Source organism: Takifugu flavidus, chromosome 9, assembly GCF_003711565.1.
Source record: "Takifugu flavidus isolate HTHZ2018 chromosome 9, ASM371156v2, whole genome shotgun sequence".
Lineage (NCBI taxonomy): Eukaryota > Metazoa > Chordata > Actinopteri > Tetraodontiformes > Tetraodontidae > Takifugu > Takifugu flavidus.
Genome location: NC_079528.1, coordinates 5,373,636 through 5,392,511, shown reverse-complemented (window position 1 = coordinate 5,392,511; position 18,876 = coordinate 5,373,636). Strand labels below are relative to the sequence as shown.

The 18,876-nt window shown below is 41.6% G+C and overlaps 2 long non-coding RNA genes across 3 annotated transcripts in view; both read right to left on the bottom strand.

Annotated features, from left to right (window-relative positions):
• Positions 1 to 455: 455 nt before the first annotated feature.
• On the bottom strand, positions 456 to 3,101 carry LOC130531260 (uncharacterized). Its single transcript, XR_008952056.1, has 3 exons — positions 2,893 to 3,101; positions 2,718 to 2,783; positions 456 to 1,223 (listed from the first exon to the last, which is right to left on the bottom strand). It is a non-coding gene; the product is annotated as an uncharacterized LOC130531260 (long non-coding RNA).
• A 744-nt stretch (positions 3,102 to 3,845) lies between these two features.
• LOC130531753 (uncharacterized) overlaps positions 3,846 to 18,876 on the bottom strand; it is a 32,779-nt gene continuing 17,748 nt past the window's right edge. The window contains exon 3 of one of the 2 annotated variants that reach the window (XR_008952180.1): positions 3,846 to 5,022. This is a non-coding gene — a long non-coding RNA (uncharacterized LOC130531753). Of the gene's footprint in view, positions 5,023 to 16,573; positions 16,926 to 18,876 lie in introns of those variants that run through there. The other variant, XR_008952181.1, reaches the window with a different exon arrangement.

Below are 18,876 nucleotides of genomic sequence, written 5' to 3'. Positions count from 1 at the left end.
AAGCCAATCTGAAGGATTTTGACTGTTCTCTTTGTTGCCTGTGAAATCAAAGATGATTCAACCTTCAGCTGTGGAAACTTTTGCTCCACATCTGGAAACGACGGGTTTGTTTGTTTTTCTGAAACTAAAGTTGTTGGATGAACACGTCTTTGGCAGAACACTACAGGAAAGGGAATAATGGAGGGAAATGCAAAAAAATAAGTGGAAAAATCCAGTACCCACTGGCCAGAGCAGAAGTGAACGTTCGTCTCAGCACCACTAACCAGACTGGTTCATCATGCAAAGGTGAGCAGTTTAATGGCCTTCAGGTGGGGATAAACAAAACAAAACAAGTGGAATTGGATTGTTGTGCACTGAATTTGACAATAGCAGACTTTAATTAGACTCATGTCAGACTTCATTTGCAATTTTGAAGATATTCCAGACAAAATTGATTAAAAACAACCAAGGACCAATGTTTTTATTTTTTTATTTTTTATCATCACACAGTTCCCACCTGTGTCGGGGACTGTTTACGCCCCCGAAGATCTCATTAATTAGGAAACTGGCCGTCAGCTACAACAATCAGAATGAGAGAAAATGTTATTCAAGAATTATAACTTTGTCCCTGTGAGGACCTGTACAGGGCCCTTCGCGGAGGGGGTCCTCTGGTGCTCCACTGGGTCTTCTGAGGTGGATGTTGCAACCAGTGTTCTGTCGATTGTTCCGTCACATCCCCTGAATGGTTGATTGTACTGGGATCTGGGGAGTTTGGAGGCCAGGTCAATGCCTCGGGGGCCCTTGTCAACTTCCTCCAACCATTTCTGAATTCTATCATTGGGCCACATTATCCTGCAGGTGGGGGGTGTCCGTTGGGAGTGGTTTCCACTAAAAGTGTAGGTGAGTGGTGCAAATGAAATGAGAGACCAAAACATGACCCGTTTAAAAAATTAAGGTTATTCATCCCTATTATTGGATGCATGAATTATAATATGACCCTTTTCAAGAGTACAATAGGAATATTGTGCTCAACGTACCACTCTGTTGCACCACTGCAGCATAAATAACATCGTACTGAAATGATATCAGCCATCACACCCACCCTCATTATTAACTGCCTAAAGTGCACAAAAGACAAGGCCGCCGCACTTTCAGATGGATGTGTGAGGTTAGACGCCTCGCTGAGGTCAAGGTGGATGCTTTGTGCACCATGCGCTCCTCCATTTGGCTTCCTCCCTGGAGACCTGCAGAAAACACATTTACCCAACATCTCAGACGGAAAGCTCTTGTGTAGGCTTTTATTCAGGTATTTACTCTTTGATGCAATTTCTGAAAGGTCTGAAGAAAGCCTTCCAAGGGTGGGTTTTCCCTCCTCGCGGTGATCGAGCCACACGGGCGGCAACAGCAGAGGTCAGAACAGAGGTGAACGTTTCAGCTAAAGTGTCCTGGTGCGCATTTTTGTGCTTAACTTTGTGTTTGCCTCAGTTCAAGTTACCGTACACGCAGTTATATCAGATAAAGTGGTCCATCTGATAGTGTCTCACTGGCCATAGATGGGACGCAGAGGTCACCAGGAAAGACTTTAAATATTTAATAAACCTGGCGTTCATTCTCTTCGGGGGATTTGCACTGTTTTGAAAAGCTCGGACTTTAAATCCTCCCAGAGTTTCCCTTTTCATCTCATCTCTTTGGCCCGTGAAAATTGTGAATGGATTGTTTCTCTGATGTTCTGGTTCCAGCGCGCGGCTCTGCAGAGTGATATGAATGGCTCGGATCGTGCATGATTTATTGCCGCTGTCTGTTCAGCGACCACAAACTGGAACATGAGGCTACGGAGTACAACAAGGTTCCCAGTGTGTTTCCTTCAGCTAGAAACCCTTACAGGCTGATAAACCAGTTTTAGCTCATAAATTTATATGAACATGAATATGATTGGATGTTTTGGCTTAATTTGGTGGTTAGCTGTGTGTTCTACTGCTGGCTTATCTGTTATCTATCTCAAGGTTGCCTTTACTGTCAGTGCAGATAACTTTTCAGATCCTTCTTAGTTGAACCAGCCGCCAAGCAAACAGCCTCCTCCGACAGCATCAGTGAACACTGAAATTACAGACAGACAGACCATCTGTACAGGCGCAGCTCACGTTCAACTTTCCACACGAGAGGTGGAAGATTTTCAGAAAAATACAGGTTTAGACCCTCAAAGAAATGTTTTCTTTCCAAGCCTAATCAGGTCACCTTTTCCAGACCTGTTCTGTTAGAAGAAAACATATTTTACTGTACAGTACATTTCACCTATTTTTTTATCTTCCATATTGTTACCATGGTGACACTGTGGTCAAGTGGGGCACAAGAAGTCACTCAGTTGTTCAAGAGAAAGTGTCATTTACAGATTGAGAAGAGAAAGAGCAGAGAGTTACTGAGGTTAAAGCATAATATCTATCTATCTATCTATCTATCTATCTATCTATCTATCTATCTATCTATCTATCTGTCTATCTATCTATCTATCTATCTATCTATATGAATGAGGTATTACATTATATATATATGATATAAAATGGGAGCTGTTATATAACAGAATCAGAGTCATCCATGCTGGAATCATTTTACCCAGACATCTTTTATGCTTTCTCTTTTCTACACAATACCTGGCTCCTGCAGGTGGGGGTGGGGGTGCCGGTATTATTTAAGCCACTGCCAACACAGTGCGTGGAAGCAACAATAAAGCTGTAACTCACCATCTTTTCTCCTGCTCACCTCCTCCACTCTCCAAATTGACGGACAGTCATTGTCCACGTCTGGCTCTAATAACAAAACGAGGCATTTCATTATCTCACGTTAAACGATCGCAGTATCTAAAGAGCGTTTTCTAATTGTACTGCTGACTTTTTAATTTTCCTAAATGTCATTTACCAAAGATCCAAATGCTATTTTCCTGTAGGTTATTTTAGCTCTTCATTGTCCTGCAGCATATTGAATGTCTCCCTAAAAAAGGGAGATTCATCCATTTTGGGGGTGTAGACGCGACGCTCCGAGGCTATGGTGTGTATTTATCTGCACGACACAAAAGTTCACCTTCACACACAAGAGAATGAAAAAAAGAAAACGTCTTCTAAAGTGCCGTTGACACCCCCCCCCCCCCCCCCACCCCCCTCACCCCCCATCCCGCACGCTTCTTTTAAAGGTTAGATTTGGGTTGACATGACAAGATGAGATGGAAATCAAGCTAAGATTTTAAGCAAATTGAGGATTTTTAATTGTTTTTGTGTTAACAATTAATAAATTAGCCAAAAACTATGACACCTATGATTAAAGTATCAACCTTTAAGGGTCCAGCAGGTAAAATATTTAGTCATAATTTACAGACTTGACATTAATAGGGTGTGATAAGGGGTTTTTATGAATTAGGAGTATATATTTATGGATAAGTAACAACAACTGATCCCTTTTTAGTCTCAGTTTTGCAAACAAGTTCTGGTAATAATTTCAGAACAGCGCCGAGAATGAAGCACTAAATGCATTTGTGAAAAAACCCCTCTTACCTCCTCTCACTGTTGAAAAGGTTGAGGTCAGGGATTTAAATGGACGTCTCTTGGATGATTTACCTGAGCCAGACACGTAGCAGCTTCAAAATAACCCGACATAAGTGCTCTTTCTTTTTAAAGGCCATTGTGTTTGGGGGGGGTGGGGGGGTGGTGGTGGTGGGGTGAGCTGCAGAGCTGAGAGTGGAAAAGAAGGTTGTTGTGGCTGCACAATGCTGTAACCAATCTCTGTATACTTCTAATAGTATAAAGTTAATTGGATAACTTAAGGAGGAAGATCAGTAAAGTTAGCCATAACTATTATCCATGAAGGTGAGCGATAGAGGCACTTTGTTCCCATAAAACTGGAGAAAAAGAGGGAGACGACCATCCTGTCAGCCAAATATCAGAACAGAAAGAGGAAAGGGACTGTTACAGGGAACTTCTTACACTACATTAAATGACATTCCTCTCATCACATCTTTGTGCTGTAGAGGTACAAATGGTTACGTCTGACCTTGTCTTATACTGTGTGACAAGTCTGAAAAGCTTGAATAAAAAGGTTGGTGTGTGAATAGAGCAAAAGAGATGGAAAGATGACCATTGGACCCCTGATAAACAGGAAAAAAACATTTTTATGTTGTGTCTTCTGGTGCACACACGCGCACCAACAATAAAAAGGAAACATTAATTGAGAATGCTAAAGTAAAACTAAAGTGCCATCATTAAGATTGTGCTGCGTTGTTGGTCCATTTAACTCCAACAGTAAAGGCAAAAACCATTTAAGAAACACACTCAACACACTAAATTTCCAACTAAAGTTCATTTTGAAACTTTTTACAGCTTTTAAAGACAGACTGGTACTTTGAGCACTACAAGCTAAGTGCCATTTAATTCCATTAGTCTGGAGCTGCTCATAGGCAAACAATTGAAATGAGCGAGCTGCCTTATAGGAAACAGAGTAATTGATTGATTTTTGGATGAACTAAGCTATAAAATGTCATGTATATCAGTGTTAGAGTATATGGAGAGAGGGAGGGAGAAGGACAAGAAGGCCTTTTGTAAACTAATTAGTACCTTTATGTATTTATAGCCAAACACTCCAATTAGAAATGAAGACATGGTAATAATGATAATATCAAAAGATGATGTGTGTCACAAAGAACGTGCTAGGCCCGACACATTTAATGAGATTTATCATTTATTTATAATGAGGAATGACAGCTGCAAAGTGACGGCGTCCACTGCTGTTAAATGACTTCAGCCTCAACAACTCACGCACGCCTCCTCCATTCCGCCGCTCTCATCTCAGATGGGAGGAGCTTAAACTTACAAGGACAAAGACTCAATTTACAGCTGTTGTTCAACTTATCCTTGTCAGCTTCATAGGACTTAAACAGATGATTAAACAAGACGTCCCTTCCAAAGTGCCAAAAGGAGTGGGGCTTTATTGGAGGGTCACCAGGAGACTGGAGGTCACATTTACTTTGTGTCATCAGACATGTTTCAGGACCCAGAGCAACTACCAATAAAGACAGAAGAGTCTCCATTCACAACCAGGGGTCCATCAAAGTGAACCAGCTACAAAGGTTCTGTTATGTCCTCTAGGTGATGCTTGTAGAACATTTGAAGGGAAGAGCTTAAGGAGGAAAGGTCCATATAACCCGTGACTCTATTAACCACAGTGACCTTGACCTTTAGGTCATCCTTGAGTCAGAGTGGACAGAAGGATGACCTTGAAGTAAAATGTGTTCATTTTGACACATTTTTGTGACTCATAATTTTGATGTCGAACATGTTTGCATCAAACCGCATTAATTTATCCACTTTATTCCTAATTAATATGGGTGTCTCACGTTGCCACTTTTGATTATTCAAGTTGTGAATGTAACCTAACAATATAAACCCCATATGTATCAATGAACTGTGTATACTCTCTTTACCTTCAGGGAAGAAGTAAATAAATGAAGAACAACAAAAAGAAAATGAATATGCAAACAGGGAGCAGATGTCGGGAATCATCAATTTCAACAGCAGCTCAACAACAGTGCCGTTTGAGAATGCAGGACATGTCTGGAGGTTTAAAGCAGTAAATGGCACAATTTTTGGCTTCTGCACTTGATTCCCATAAGAACCATCCACAAACAGTCCCTAACAGTGGAAGCACTGCTGCAGTATCAATCCTGATTTGCACAAAATGCGTCCTCTGCCTTGGAAATTGTGGTGCAAAAGCACCAATTTGATCAGCTGCATATTGTGTTAGCAGGAGTGAGGCAGCTTCTCCTCTTTAGACGCTGTGAAGCGCAAATGTTTCAGCAATTCAGCGTGTCGCAACAGCAATAAAGGGTTTTTTGCTGATTAAAAAATGTTGATCAGATTATTTACATTGAAAAATGTATCAATTTATGTTGAATACAGAAGAATAAAGTGTAGCAGCTTCGTTTTAAGAAGCCATGCGTCCACTGATCCTGGATCTGAGGAGACATTATAACATACAGATCAGGAGAGTCTGAGAATGAAAGGCAGCCTCTGAAAATTGCTTTGTGATGATTAACAGTCCTCCTGATTCAAGGCGATGCCTTCACTGCTGTGCTAAACTCCAGGTTGCCACGTCCTATTATCCCTGCCTCGCTAATGGAAGGAGGAGACAAATAATTCATCTGCCCTGATGGAGACATGGGACATGAGAGGTCTCTGCAGGGGAGGCTGGACCGCTTGTCAGTCAGGGCTAAAGAAATAAAGACTCAAAGTGACAGCTTAAGGTCAAACTTGTCCCTGATTAAAATTGGCATATTTCAGTTTCCAAGCACCAAAAACTCGCTATTATCTCAGTCCCCTGTGATTTAAAAATACAGCATTGCAGATATGTTTGACCCTTAAATCTGATCTCCATCCAGATATTAAGAATTACATTGACATGAAGTCACAGTGACCTGTGCTTTCAACCTCCAGAATCTAATCAGTTCAGGTTCAAGGCCATGTTGATTTAAGATTATAATAATTCCTCAAGAAAAATAAAATGTAAAGGCGACTCAAATCACTTTGGCCTTCAAACAGGTGTTTCTTTAAAATGATTCTAAATGCATTCCTTAAATCTGGCAATAAGCTACAGCAACCATGACCTTTTACTCTTGTAAGTCTTTTGGTTTCATCCTTTCCTCAAGGTAGGTGATGACAAAAAATCAACTCAAGATGTTCCTGATTTCCAACAATCCAGAATTATATTAACACTAAGCCGCAGGATCAGGACCGTTGGTCTCCACACTCTAATTAGCTCATCCTTCAGAAACACATTCTCAGACATGTTTCAGATGGAGCTTTCAGGAGAGTAGAAAGGAACAAAAAGGCCACAGAGTCCTTGATCCGTGTACCTAATTTGCTTATGATTCAAGACATTTCTGAGATGCAGTTCTCAGCATTGTTTCAGCAAGAGTCTTACACTGACTTTGACCTTTGTTTTGATACATCGTATCAGTTCATCCTTTAGTCAGAGTGGATGATTTAAATATGCATTTAGGTCCACCAAAGCTAAAGATCAAGCAGAGGCTTTTCTCTCCTGCTGGTATCTTTTTAAAGAAAAGGTACCTGTTTCTAAATGAGCAGTACCTCTAACTAGGACACAGCAGGAGGCCTTTTAAATCTTACAAGTGAATGATCAGGGGAGTCTGGCAGACATAGCTGCTCTACATTAAAAAATGAAATTGTGGAGCATTAACCTACTTATTTGGATTTGGGACAGATGTTTGGAGGGAAAAAAACGAGGTGTTTAAAACCTAAGAGACAAAGAGACAAGGTTTCTTTCCTGCCCTTCCCGTGGTGAACCAGCATGCTAATTAAATTATGTGTTATTCTCATGCTAATAACAGGTAAATTTACACCTGGTTTATCTCCCCCTGGGTGCAAAAAAGATCCTGAGCTGATATTATTGACTGATGAAGTCTCTCCTCATGATGACGCAGGAGGAGATAAGAATAGATGTAAAGTGTGACAGAGTTTTGGTTCATTTTACTCACATTTATGCAAACCGGTTAAAAAAGGAGTAGTAAATGAGATGGAGTGATAACAAAGACATCTGTGACCTGCTCTGCACTGCAAAACTCATTTCAAAGAGGTAATTTATGGATTCACTTGGAATTAATTAATTGAATTGCAACTCAAAGCAGCAATAGCGACAATAAACCTCAGATATGTTGAAAGGTTGTCGCGATTACTGTTTTCTGTCCCTAAAAAAGTTCTTTCTAGCCGTGACTTTCAAAAACAAATCAGTGCAAATTAAGCCCCACATGCTGCCTCTGTGCGGTGAATGCGTGTGTTTTGAACTGTACAATTATCACTCTGCACATCTGTGAGTTAAACTCCGGAAAAAAGAAAACACACACTGGGGAATGTGATTTGTTACACATGGCAGGGCTGGTTTAGCCTGTATGATCTGTATCAGAGATTTGTGCTCACACTCTTGGGGGGGTTTGTGTGGAAACGGTGACCACAGCTTTGTGTTTGTAGTGGTTCTGGTGGGGGCTGAAACATTTCCTGGAAGTGTGGGTTTTTATGAATAAGGAACCCGATTTGGGTCAAAGTTCCTGTGTGATTTCGACTTTATGATTGTTTAGCACTTGTAAATATAAACCAACAGAGGGATATTTTAGTGTTTCACACTGAAATTGTGGGACTTCAATGGAAGATGCACGAGGAAATGCTTCAAAGGACATCAGCGCATTGTATGAAAGATGCAGCAATGATTGTGGTGTGCTAGTTATTCATTTTTAGGTTAGTTATTTAAATAGTGTATAAAGTGGGCATCAAGGGGGCGTTAAGGGGAATATGATTCATATAGAGTAGATTTATATTTCCATTCGTGCTCTAAATAACATGTTGACATCATGATGAGGTCCATTTACTTAAGATAAAGAAACTATTTTAGATTCACATTTGTAAGATTTGGTAAAATGCATATGTAAGAACTACCTGTCACATCTGGGTGTCAAAGGTGTTAGAGAGCCTACGGTGGCTTTAAAATAGAAAACAAGAATTTACCTTTTTGCTTCCTGCTGAAGTGAAGGAATACTGCTGATGAATGGTAATACAGAAAATGAGTCAACACAGAAAGGAGATCGATTGGAAGGGGGGCTGAAAATAAAGCTAAAAAAAATATTGATTTATATTGAAATCTAACATTAAAATTGACTCATATTTCACTTTTACCAGCAGCTTGGCTCCCACCTCCTTCTTAATCCTAATGTATGAAGAGCCAGGACTGTAAAATTGCTGGAAATACCAGTCAGTTACTGATTGTCCGAGGAATACTGCATGCCTGAGGTGGGTAATTGGATGATGGGCTTCCATGTCTGCAGGGACAGGCGGAATCCAGAGGAGAAATGGTTCCATTGTAGCCGTAATGAGTAACAGCAGGATACTTCACAAGTCCGATAACACGGAGCTCTGCACTGGGCAGACCTGTCGGCACTGATGGGGGATTTAAAGAGTCTGGGTGGAGGAAATAAAGTAAGACATGGCTTTATTTCTCTATATGCAGTCAGACTTCAAATATGGGTCAGTCCCTCCTGGCAGAGAGATCAGATCTGATTTGTGATCAGTTGAGTATTTTTGTAGCTCGAGGCTGGCAGCCGACTCCAGACCTAACTACATTTGACATCTTCTCAAAGGCTGTCAAACAGCTGTCACATAAATACGCAGCGAGTGTTTCAGAGTTAACTCACGGCAGCTTTGTTAGTTTATTGATGTCCAGCTCAAAATCAGAGATGGCAGAGTGTCTGCAGCGGAGACGTTCCTGCACACCTAATAGAGAGGGCAGGTATTTTAACAGCACACCAGCACGGCTCCAGTTGACTTACTTGGTTTCACGATTGTCTGGAACTAAAGTCCAAACTTCAGTGTGACAGAATCAGAAGTCACGTGTCTCGAATACAGTGACTCATGGACATGCGTCTGATTTGCTGTCGACATTATCGCCGTTGAACAAACTGCAACACATCAAATTCAGAAACATGATTTTCACTTAATATATATGCACAACCTGGCAACACAGCAGCCAGTGTAAGATGGTGTAATGGGCTGTTCGCAAGAAGACAGGGCGACTGGATGACGTATCTTTGCAGTGTTAGTGGACGACCTGTCTCTCGGGAGTGGCCGCAGTAGGCAAAATTTGTGCATAGATCAACATTCCCACCATAACTTTCTTTTCTTTCAAGCATTCTACTTAGAAGGATAAAAGGCACCAGAGCAAAGTGCCACCTCGGCATCGTCTCTGTAGATACGAGATGTCCTGTGGCCCCAGTCGCGTGAAAGTGCTGAGGCGGGTTAATGAGGTATCCTCCTGGAGGCCGAGAGTGGCTTGTCCATTTCCAAGGACTTGCCTCATTGCTTCAAAGGTTGGTGTTTATTAGGACCTTGAGCTTTTACTTTGGCAACAGCATCATTACTCACTGAGATAACTCAATTTGAATCAGATTAAAGCTATTTGCAATTTAAACTCACATCTAATCACACATCACACATTAAAGCTACATCCCATCCTCCATACCCTTTTTCATCCTTTAGCCTCCCTGGAGAAGCTTGTTTTGATGCTTTTCCAACATTTATTGACCCAGATACCCTCCTGTGACTTACAAAATTCAGAATTTATTATCCAAGCCCTGCAGCACGACCAGGCTCTGGCATGAGCACAATTGGGACACCAATTTTTCGTACTTTTTCACCTCAGTGATGGCCCAATGTTACGGCTTTCCAATGATAGATTTTCCCGCTAAAACCCCAAATCTCGAGTTACAAAAGCCATCTCAAACTGTTGTTTGTGCTCCAGAGTATCGGTGTTCCATTGACCTCAGCGGTACACGTGCTGCGATGTCTCCGAGTGAGACAGATGGACTCTGTGATTCGGGGGTTGCTGGAGTAAACCAACCTGTGATCTGGGATTTGATGGTTGAAAGGATTGCTGGCTTGAATCAGTCAGGAGAGAAGTTAACAGAGGCATGAAGTGCAGGAGTAATAGAGTGGAAAGACGCGAGCAGCTGAGTATGCCGTGCCCAACAGAAAGGGCCAGAATTACACCCCGACAGTTTTTAGCTTCCAAAGCTGAAAAGTGAAAATGCTGCTGGCTCTTTACAACAAAATAAGTAAAAAAAAAAAATAATAGTGCTCTTGTTTGTTACTTTAATCTGTATACAGTTTGTGACAGATTATGTATTCCCCGGCTTTAAAAGGAATTTCATACTAATCTGATTTAAAAGCATTTCTCCATAAATTTGGCGTTTTTTTTCTGCGCACGTCTCAGAGGAATTATAAGACAGCAGGACTTTATCGGTGTGCATTACCTATCAATCCAGACATTCAACCTCTTTTCATTTCCTGCAAATGTAATGTAAAAAAGAAATGGAGCCAAGGATGGGGCCTTCGCTTTACCTCTCAGGTTTAAGACTTTATAACGAGTTCTTTTATTTTTTTTAACCATTATTATCTTTCTTGTCTTTCCTTCTTTGGCCTTGTGGGATTAAAGGATTTTTCAGTACTATATTAGCTGATTTTTTTTTTCTTTTTTACATCCGATACGGACACTATTATTGAAACTAAATAATGTAAAATATGTGCCAACAGGTTATCGGGACAAAAGTGCGCCGTGTTCTGCGGTAATCTGATGTAACAACAGATAATCTGCTGCAGAATGCAGCCAAGACCAAACAGGGCATGAGGAAATGTAGCAACGAGATGGCAGCAAGAGATGGAGGGTGACTGGCGAGGTCTCTCCACACTGGAGAGCACTGAAAGAGCTGCACATTAGGATGGTGCACACTCACTTTGATTTCTTTCTGTGGAATGACATGTGGCCAAATGGCATCATCTAAAGTCTGGGTGTAATGGCATGACACTCATGGTAACATCCAGGGACTGCTCCTATATAGCAAACATGTAACCATTAACCTGAGGTGAAATTCAAACAAATGGAAGAAGTAAATGTGTCCTGCGCAATATGCAATATCTGAAAATGTTAGTGTGTTGATATCCCAGGTAAAAGCAAATGAAATAGAGTAACAGCCACATCAAGATGGGCTCGATGGCAGTTCCAGACAGGAATGCGGGCAACATAACGTAATGCAAATAGGTATAGACTTACAAATTAGGCCCTGGGATCATACACAATGCTTATGAAACATACATACTTGGAGATGAACAGCGTGGGCTTTTACCTTCCGGCAGATTCTCACAGGGCCCAAGCTGTTTTCACCTGGAGTGATTTGAGGTATTAAATGATGACTGGAGTCAGCAGAGGAAAGTCTCTGATGAAGGAGCGCCAAATAAACACCCTCATCAGGCAGGTATCTGCTCTCCCGATGTCCTTCATCCCCAACAGCTGATTGGTGGATATTTTCTGATGAGTCCAAAGAACTGTAATGTCATTCACCAAACAGTATCTTAATTTTTTACAAGGACACCTTTTTATGTTATATCATTTTATGGATAAAGGCACCGCTGTTTAAGATTCCAAAATCTTCAGTTCCAACTAAAGGAGAAGGTAATCAGAACAAAATTCATTTTATGCTCTATTTTGAAAACAGAATAGACGCTGTGTAGCTTAGGCTGCTTACTTTATAGCCCCAAAACAGCCCAAAGTTACATTTGTTACCGACAGCTGCGGCTTTAGGAAGTGATCCATTGACAATCTTCGTGGGAAGGAAATGAGAAAGAAAACTCAGGAAGATGCAGATCGACGTGCATACAGTCGCAGTAACCATCCAATTTCACTAATATTATCAATAAAGACACAAGATCTCCTAAAGGACCCAAACACAGCTCTGACATCTGTGCTAACAGTCTTATCACCTCCTGCAGATTGAACCGTCTGTCCTGACAGCGGTTAGAAACCCTGGGGGCAGAAATGCTCTTGTGACTGACTTAAAGCACCTCCTTCACTAGACATTATTCCTCCGGTTTATGCTCTGCCAGAACATCCTCAGTCCTTCCAACCATTCATTCTCGCCATCGTGACCAAACCCTGCTCTGTGTGAAGGAGATGAGGGATGAACTCCTCCCCACAGGACGCTCTTTGCATGAGTTCATGCTTCCTCATTTTTCTGAACTGCCATCTGCTCAATTGTTCCACCACAGCTTTGGCCAGAGCACAGATCACGACCTTCATTGCAGAATCCCACCTGAATCCGGAGTGCACCTGTAAACTATCCATACAGCACAGCTGAGCACTACGGCCGGCTGTGGATGGAGGGAATGAAAAGTGGTGAACGTTTCACCTCATTACTGACCCGCTGTATAAATAGTGTATTTTTGTATGAGTTTCTGTGCTCTGTGCCCCTCTCCTCTCCTCTCCTCTCCTCTCCTCTCCTCTCCTCTCCTCTCTCTCCTCTCCTCTCCTCTCCTCTCCTCTCCCTGTCCTCCCCCTTCTCCTCTCTCTACCCAGCCGGCCATCAGCAGGAGGGTCCCCCTACATGAGCCTGGTCCTGCTCAAGGTTTCTTCCTGTTAAAGGGGAGTTTTTCCTTGCCACTGTTGCTTGTCTGGGGTTAGGCCCTGGGATTCTGGAAAGCGCCTTGAAACAATTTTGATTGTAAAAGATGCTACATAAATAAAGATTGATTTGATTTGATTACATGCATCTCTTTAACAATCCAACTGGCTGAGCGTTTAATTTGACATGTTCTTGTCAATGAAAATTTGTAACAGATCTAAAAGGATTTACTGTGCATGTGTCAGCAGCAAACATGTCTCTTTTTTTTTTTTTTAATTTAATTTGGACCTGGGGGTTTTAAATACTTGTTTGTGAGAAAAATTGCACCTTTAAAATGACCCAGGTTCAGCTATGTGAGGTAAACAGCGTCTCATTGGCGATAATCAGAATGTTTTTTCATTAGCAGCATTTGCATGTTTCAGACTTTTAGACATTCAAATTAAAATGAACAACAACCCACTGGTTTTTTTCCCCAAAGTAGCTTATAATGAAGCAGCACACATCTTAAGTGGATAAAAAGCTCTCCTTCATCTAATCAATGCTGTGTATTATACCTGCATACCATATGACAGCAGCAGCTTTGAGGAGATTATAGCCATTTTGAAAACTGACAATAGTGAATAGATGACTTTCAAGTGGGAAGGGAATGATATGAAGTAACAATTAATTAGACCTTTTCACTGCAGGCTTTGTACCTGGATGCTCATTACAGCGCACATCTTGAACATTAATTAGACTTCATGTTTGGGCTTTTGTTTGAGCCTTGTTTACGCTCAACTTCGTCCTGTTAAACAGTTTTCCTCAAGTTTGTTTTGATGGTGTGGTCCAACTTTCATGTCACAATGCCACACAAGTAATTTCATATCTTGCACACTCGGGCCTTTATGATTGATGGGCACAGTTTAATGGAAAATGTGTTTTGTCCAATAACGTTGATGCTTTGACATTTTGTTTTTGCTGGTTATGTAGAGATATAAACAGTAATTGTGCAGCCTTCTGGTGTAATTCAGTTATTGTGGGAATTTCCTGTATAGGCTGTTCGATAGTTAGAGGGATATTCCATATTATTGATCTTCGTTCCTACCCTCACCTGTGGTCATGAGCTTTGGGTAATGACTGAAAGAACAAGATCATGGGTACAAGCGGCCGAAATGAGCTTCCTCCGTAGGGTGGCTGGGCTCTGCCTTAGAGATAGGGTGAGAAGCTCTGCCATCCGGGAGGAGCTAGGAGTAGAGCCGCTGCTCCTCCGCGTTGAGAGGAGCCAGATGAGGTGGCTTGGGCATCTAGTCAGGATGCCCCCTGGGTGCCTCCCTGGTGAGGTGTTCAGGGCATGTCCCTCCGGTAGGAGACCCCCGGGAAGACCCAGGACACGTTGGAGAGATTATGTCTCTCAACTGGCCTGGGAACGCCTGGGGATCCCTCCGGATGAGGTGGAAGAAGTAGCTGGGGAGAGGGAAGTCTGGGCTTCTCTTCTTAGGCTGCTGCCCCCGCGACCCGACCCCGGATGAGCGGTAGAGGATGGATATTCCAATGCTGACTACTTTTTTCTGCTAATTCTTTAATTCTATCCCTGATGGCAGGGACAGAGGAAAGTGTTGCTGCTCTCAGTGCACTGAAGAGAATGAGTTGGATTTGAGTGGTCTTGGTGACAAGTGATTTAAGGAAAATGTGAGAGATGTGAATAAGTTAAAATTGCTTGATAAATGTCTGCTGAGTGCTAAAAATTATGAACTTGATCTGTCAGTTGCACAATTCTTAGTTCCGACAGGGCACTTAACATTTGAGCAGCAAAAATAATTACTTTTTTTACAGCTCTCTTATGAAAGAGAGACGAATGGAAAGTCAAAGGACTGAAATGGAGAAACATAATAGAATAGGAGAAACACAAATTGGAAATGGATAGGCTGGTAGAAATTGAATGGTTGAGATGTGAGGCTGAGAAACTGTTGCAGAGGACTGGGTTTGGTAAGGGACAGCAATTTGCCTGGTTATGATAAGACTGAAAATGCCAGGATATTAAATAGACCTGATGATATCAGTCATTTGTATCTCCTGCCTAAATCCAATGAAAAAAGCCCAGATGTGTTTATCAATGCTAACCAGAATTGCATAAACTAGAAATTGATCTGATGGTTAACAAAGCTCAATGTGTAATGTGTATTTTCAGGTAGAGAACAGGAGGCCTTTGTATCTTTAGGTGATGGATATAGGACATAAGATATTAGGTAAAATCCACTATTATAAAGGAATATGAATTAGTTCCTAAAGCATCTTCTCATCTCGCTGGTGTAAAGCTTCTGCTGTTGAGGATTTTGATTTATGTATCTTGCGGTCTCAATACAGTTTAAAAATTCTTTGCCCAAGTGCGTAGCAACTTATCTTGCTAATCGTAGAAATAAAACGGTCTCTGAAGCCACAGAAGTTGCCCATGGATTTGAACCAAAACCCCTTTGGTGACTGCAAGAGCCCAGTCTAAGAATGGGGGTAGCTTCAGAGTTTGACTAGTAATCTAGTGATCAAAGTAATTCTTGGCACAGAGCTTTAAAGCACCATTTGACTAGTTCGCCCAGACTCACAGCGAATCTAGCAAAGTGTGAGTTTGCACATGCAACTGTGACTTACTTTGGTCATGTGGTTAGACCCCAGTGTGTGGTTCCTGTGTATGGCAGAGTGATGGCAGTTAGGCAGCCTCCACAGGCTACTGCCAAGAAAGAAATTATGAGGTTTCTTAGAATGCTGGGGTATTGTCGTTGTTTCTGCCAAAACTTTTCCACTCTTGTAGCACCAATTTAACCAAGTTAAGTTTGTGTGATCTAGTAAGCATCAAGAAACTGCTGAAAATGTCAGGTCTTTGTTGTGTTCAGCACCCGTTTTGACTGTAGCCCATTTTAATTGTCCTGCCATTTGAAAGGTAGATGCAAGCCACGTTGGAGTGTGTGCAGTTCTGATGCAGACAGATGGGAATTGATTTGAGAGGGCTGTGAGGTTTTTCCATTTTTTCCTCTTCCTCCTTTGCTTTTTTGTTTGCCTGTGGGTGGTGGGAGGAGCCAGGAGTGGGCTGTGGAGTTAGTCATGAATACCTAGGCCGATTGCTGGTCTGGTGCACCTGAGCCCTGTGTGCCAGGGTAGTTTTCAAAACCCTCACGGTACCTCACTAATTCACTTGTCTCGTGCGATCTGCCTCATGCCTGAAGCCGTTTCTCAGTTTGGTTTGATTTGAGCTTTTGTTAATGCACTTAATACGACACACATATGCACTCATGCAGCCAACCACACCACTGAAGACTGATTACACATGCTATTATTAATTTAATGAGCTTCTTCTTTAATAAAACATGTTCAATTCCATTCCCATTGTTGTGTTTCCTTGGTTGTTGCATCCTTGTGGCCCAGTTGTGATACCGTACATATTTTGTTTGAAGTAAAACCCAATATTTTTCCAACATTTTTATGATGGAGTATGGAGTAATTTGTCTTTTGTGTTATTACAGATATACGTACAAAATCAGAATTAAAAATTGCATCATTTGTCCAGCCATAGAAAACTAAAGTAATATTCTTTCAACCATTTTATTCCATCTTGATTTATAAGAAGAAATGTACAATTTCTGCACTTTTATATAAATTGTGTTTTCAAGATGACAGGTATTTATTCTCTTTATCCAGAGCAGAATAGTGTGGGTGTAAAATTCAGGTGTCTGAAGCTGTCCACATCATATCTGTGGCTGTGCACTCAGAGATTAGTATGCTGCAACACAAACCAACAAACCTGCCGGATTAAAGTCATCGTCTGGCTTTATGACTAATCTGTGCTGCATTTTGTTTTAATTTCTAACCATTATTTCGCTTCCTTAGCTAATGCTAAAGTACCATATTCTCCTGGAATCCTCTCACGCAGGTTCTTTCAATTCAGTTGCCATGCATCTTGATGCAATACAGGAGCAAAATGTAGCTGAAAAACACAAAGAACAATGGGGATTTTAGAAAGTAATATAATGTATAAATGGGGTTTGACATCCCCTACTTTAATCAACACCTAACTGTAACACCTGAGTGTCTAGAAATAATGCAGCTATTTTTGACCTTTGTTTCTGATGGGGCATAATGTCTCCACACATGACAGAATTTATGGTGTTAGATGTGGGGGCAATCTTGCTAACCTGGGGTGAGAAATGCCCCCAAGAGTCCCGTTGAGTTGCATTTGGGCGAGACCGACAGGCTGCAACGTGAGGTGGGGATCGTTTTTTATGTGCATGAGCTCCCCAATAGTGGTCTGATCCTCTGTGTCGAAGCTTTGTTGTTGGCTTGTATCGCTCACACTGTTCCTAAATGATTAAAAACTCTTAGTGTGCTAAAGTCATCAGGGAGTGCACAGATTTGACCTGGCTGGGAAGACAATTGAGACTGGGAATTATCCCAATATCTTTGTTAGACGACGACCACGTCTCCGCCTGCAAATTAAAAACAAAAGCTTGGTTTGTTTTTTCTTTGCTACTTTGGTGAGAGGAATCCATTCGTATCTATGACAATGCCCTCCAATTCAGACCCAGCCTTAAGATCTGTTAGTAATACTTTGCTTTGGCCAAGATGATTATTCCTCTTAATCTACCCAAAGAGGCCAAAGAGTCAGCCAGAGCATAGAAACTGTGGAAATACGTCAGGGGATGCTTACATTCTTGGAGGCGAAATTACACTGGCACTGCTGCCGCACTTTTATTGTTTGATGATGGGATGCATCTTTTATGGAGTTATGTCTCCTGTTACTGGCACAAATGGAAATTAAAAGCTTTCCAAGTGAAAAGAGAGGTTAAAACTAAATTAATCAGCACATATGGCTGTATTTTCTTGTCTCACACTGTGCAGTTCATTGTTTTGAGTGACATTTTTTTTTGAATGCATCTTTTATATATGGGTGCATAAGTAAAGAACAAAATGTGCTTGATACACAATGAAGTATACAGTGGAACATTTTCAAAGTAAAGTGCATGTGTGTGGATGCACGGAAGCCATGTGGAAAAACTTGCACAGAGTGGAGGTGGAATACGTTCATAAGTTTAAGCTCTTGGGTCAACGATAGAGAACTGGAGGAAATATGATACAGAAATGGAAAAGGAGATCAACAGAAGGGTGAAGTGTAGAAATGTGTAAAGAGGGATGTGAGGCCAAAGAACATCAGCCAAAGTCAAAAAGAACATTCATGGATGTGGTACAAAAGAACGTTTGATGCGGAAAAATTACTGTGTGGAAGTTGGAGAAATCAACAGGGGCAACAACATCAATCAGCAATCAAAAAATTGCGTCTTGACCGTCTTTCCTTCCAGTCCTGCGTATACACTCACTGGAAAAGTGCCCACAACAGATCAATACTTTCAGTGATAATTGACAGTCAGCACTACAACTCAACAGAAAGCTGGTTTTGAGCACCAACTAAACAGAAAGGATAGAATCAGTTGGCCAACCAACAAAGTGGAGCTTCACATCCGACACCTCAACTGCTACAACTGGGGTTACTGGAAAGCCCCCAACATGCGCAAATTGAGCAACCATAGGTAAAATTGGCAATATGGGTGTCTGTAGTAGTAGTTCTGCGTTCCCTCACAAAGCGTGTCCTATTACTCAGCTGCTCTGTCTTCATGATGAGGGGTCATCTGCTGGCCTCTCTCGCCTAGTTAAATGCTCACTCAGCAGATTACAGTGCGCAATCCGACCCACCCCACCTGCTCTCATGCTGCTGCTGCTGTATTGATCTATGGGGCTTTTTGTGGAGAGATTCTCTGCAGTTGACACATCAAACAAGATAAGAGCTTCTCTCCAAATATTGCTGGGGATCGAGCCGAGGATGGGCACCATACATTTGGAGTGGTTCCTGCCTGTTGATGACTTGCTGCAGGAAATGCTAATCA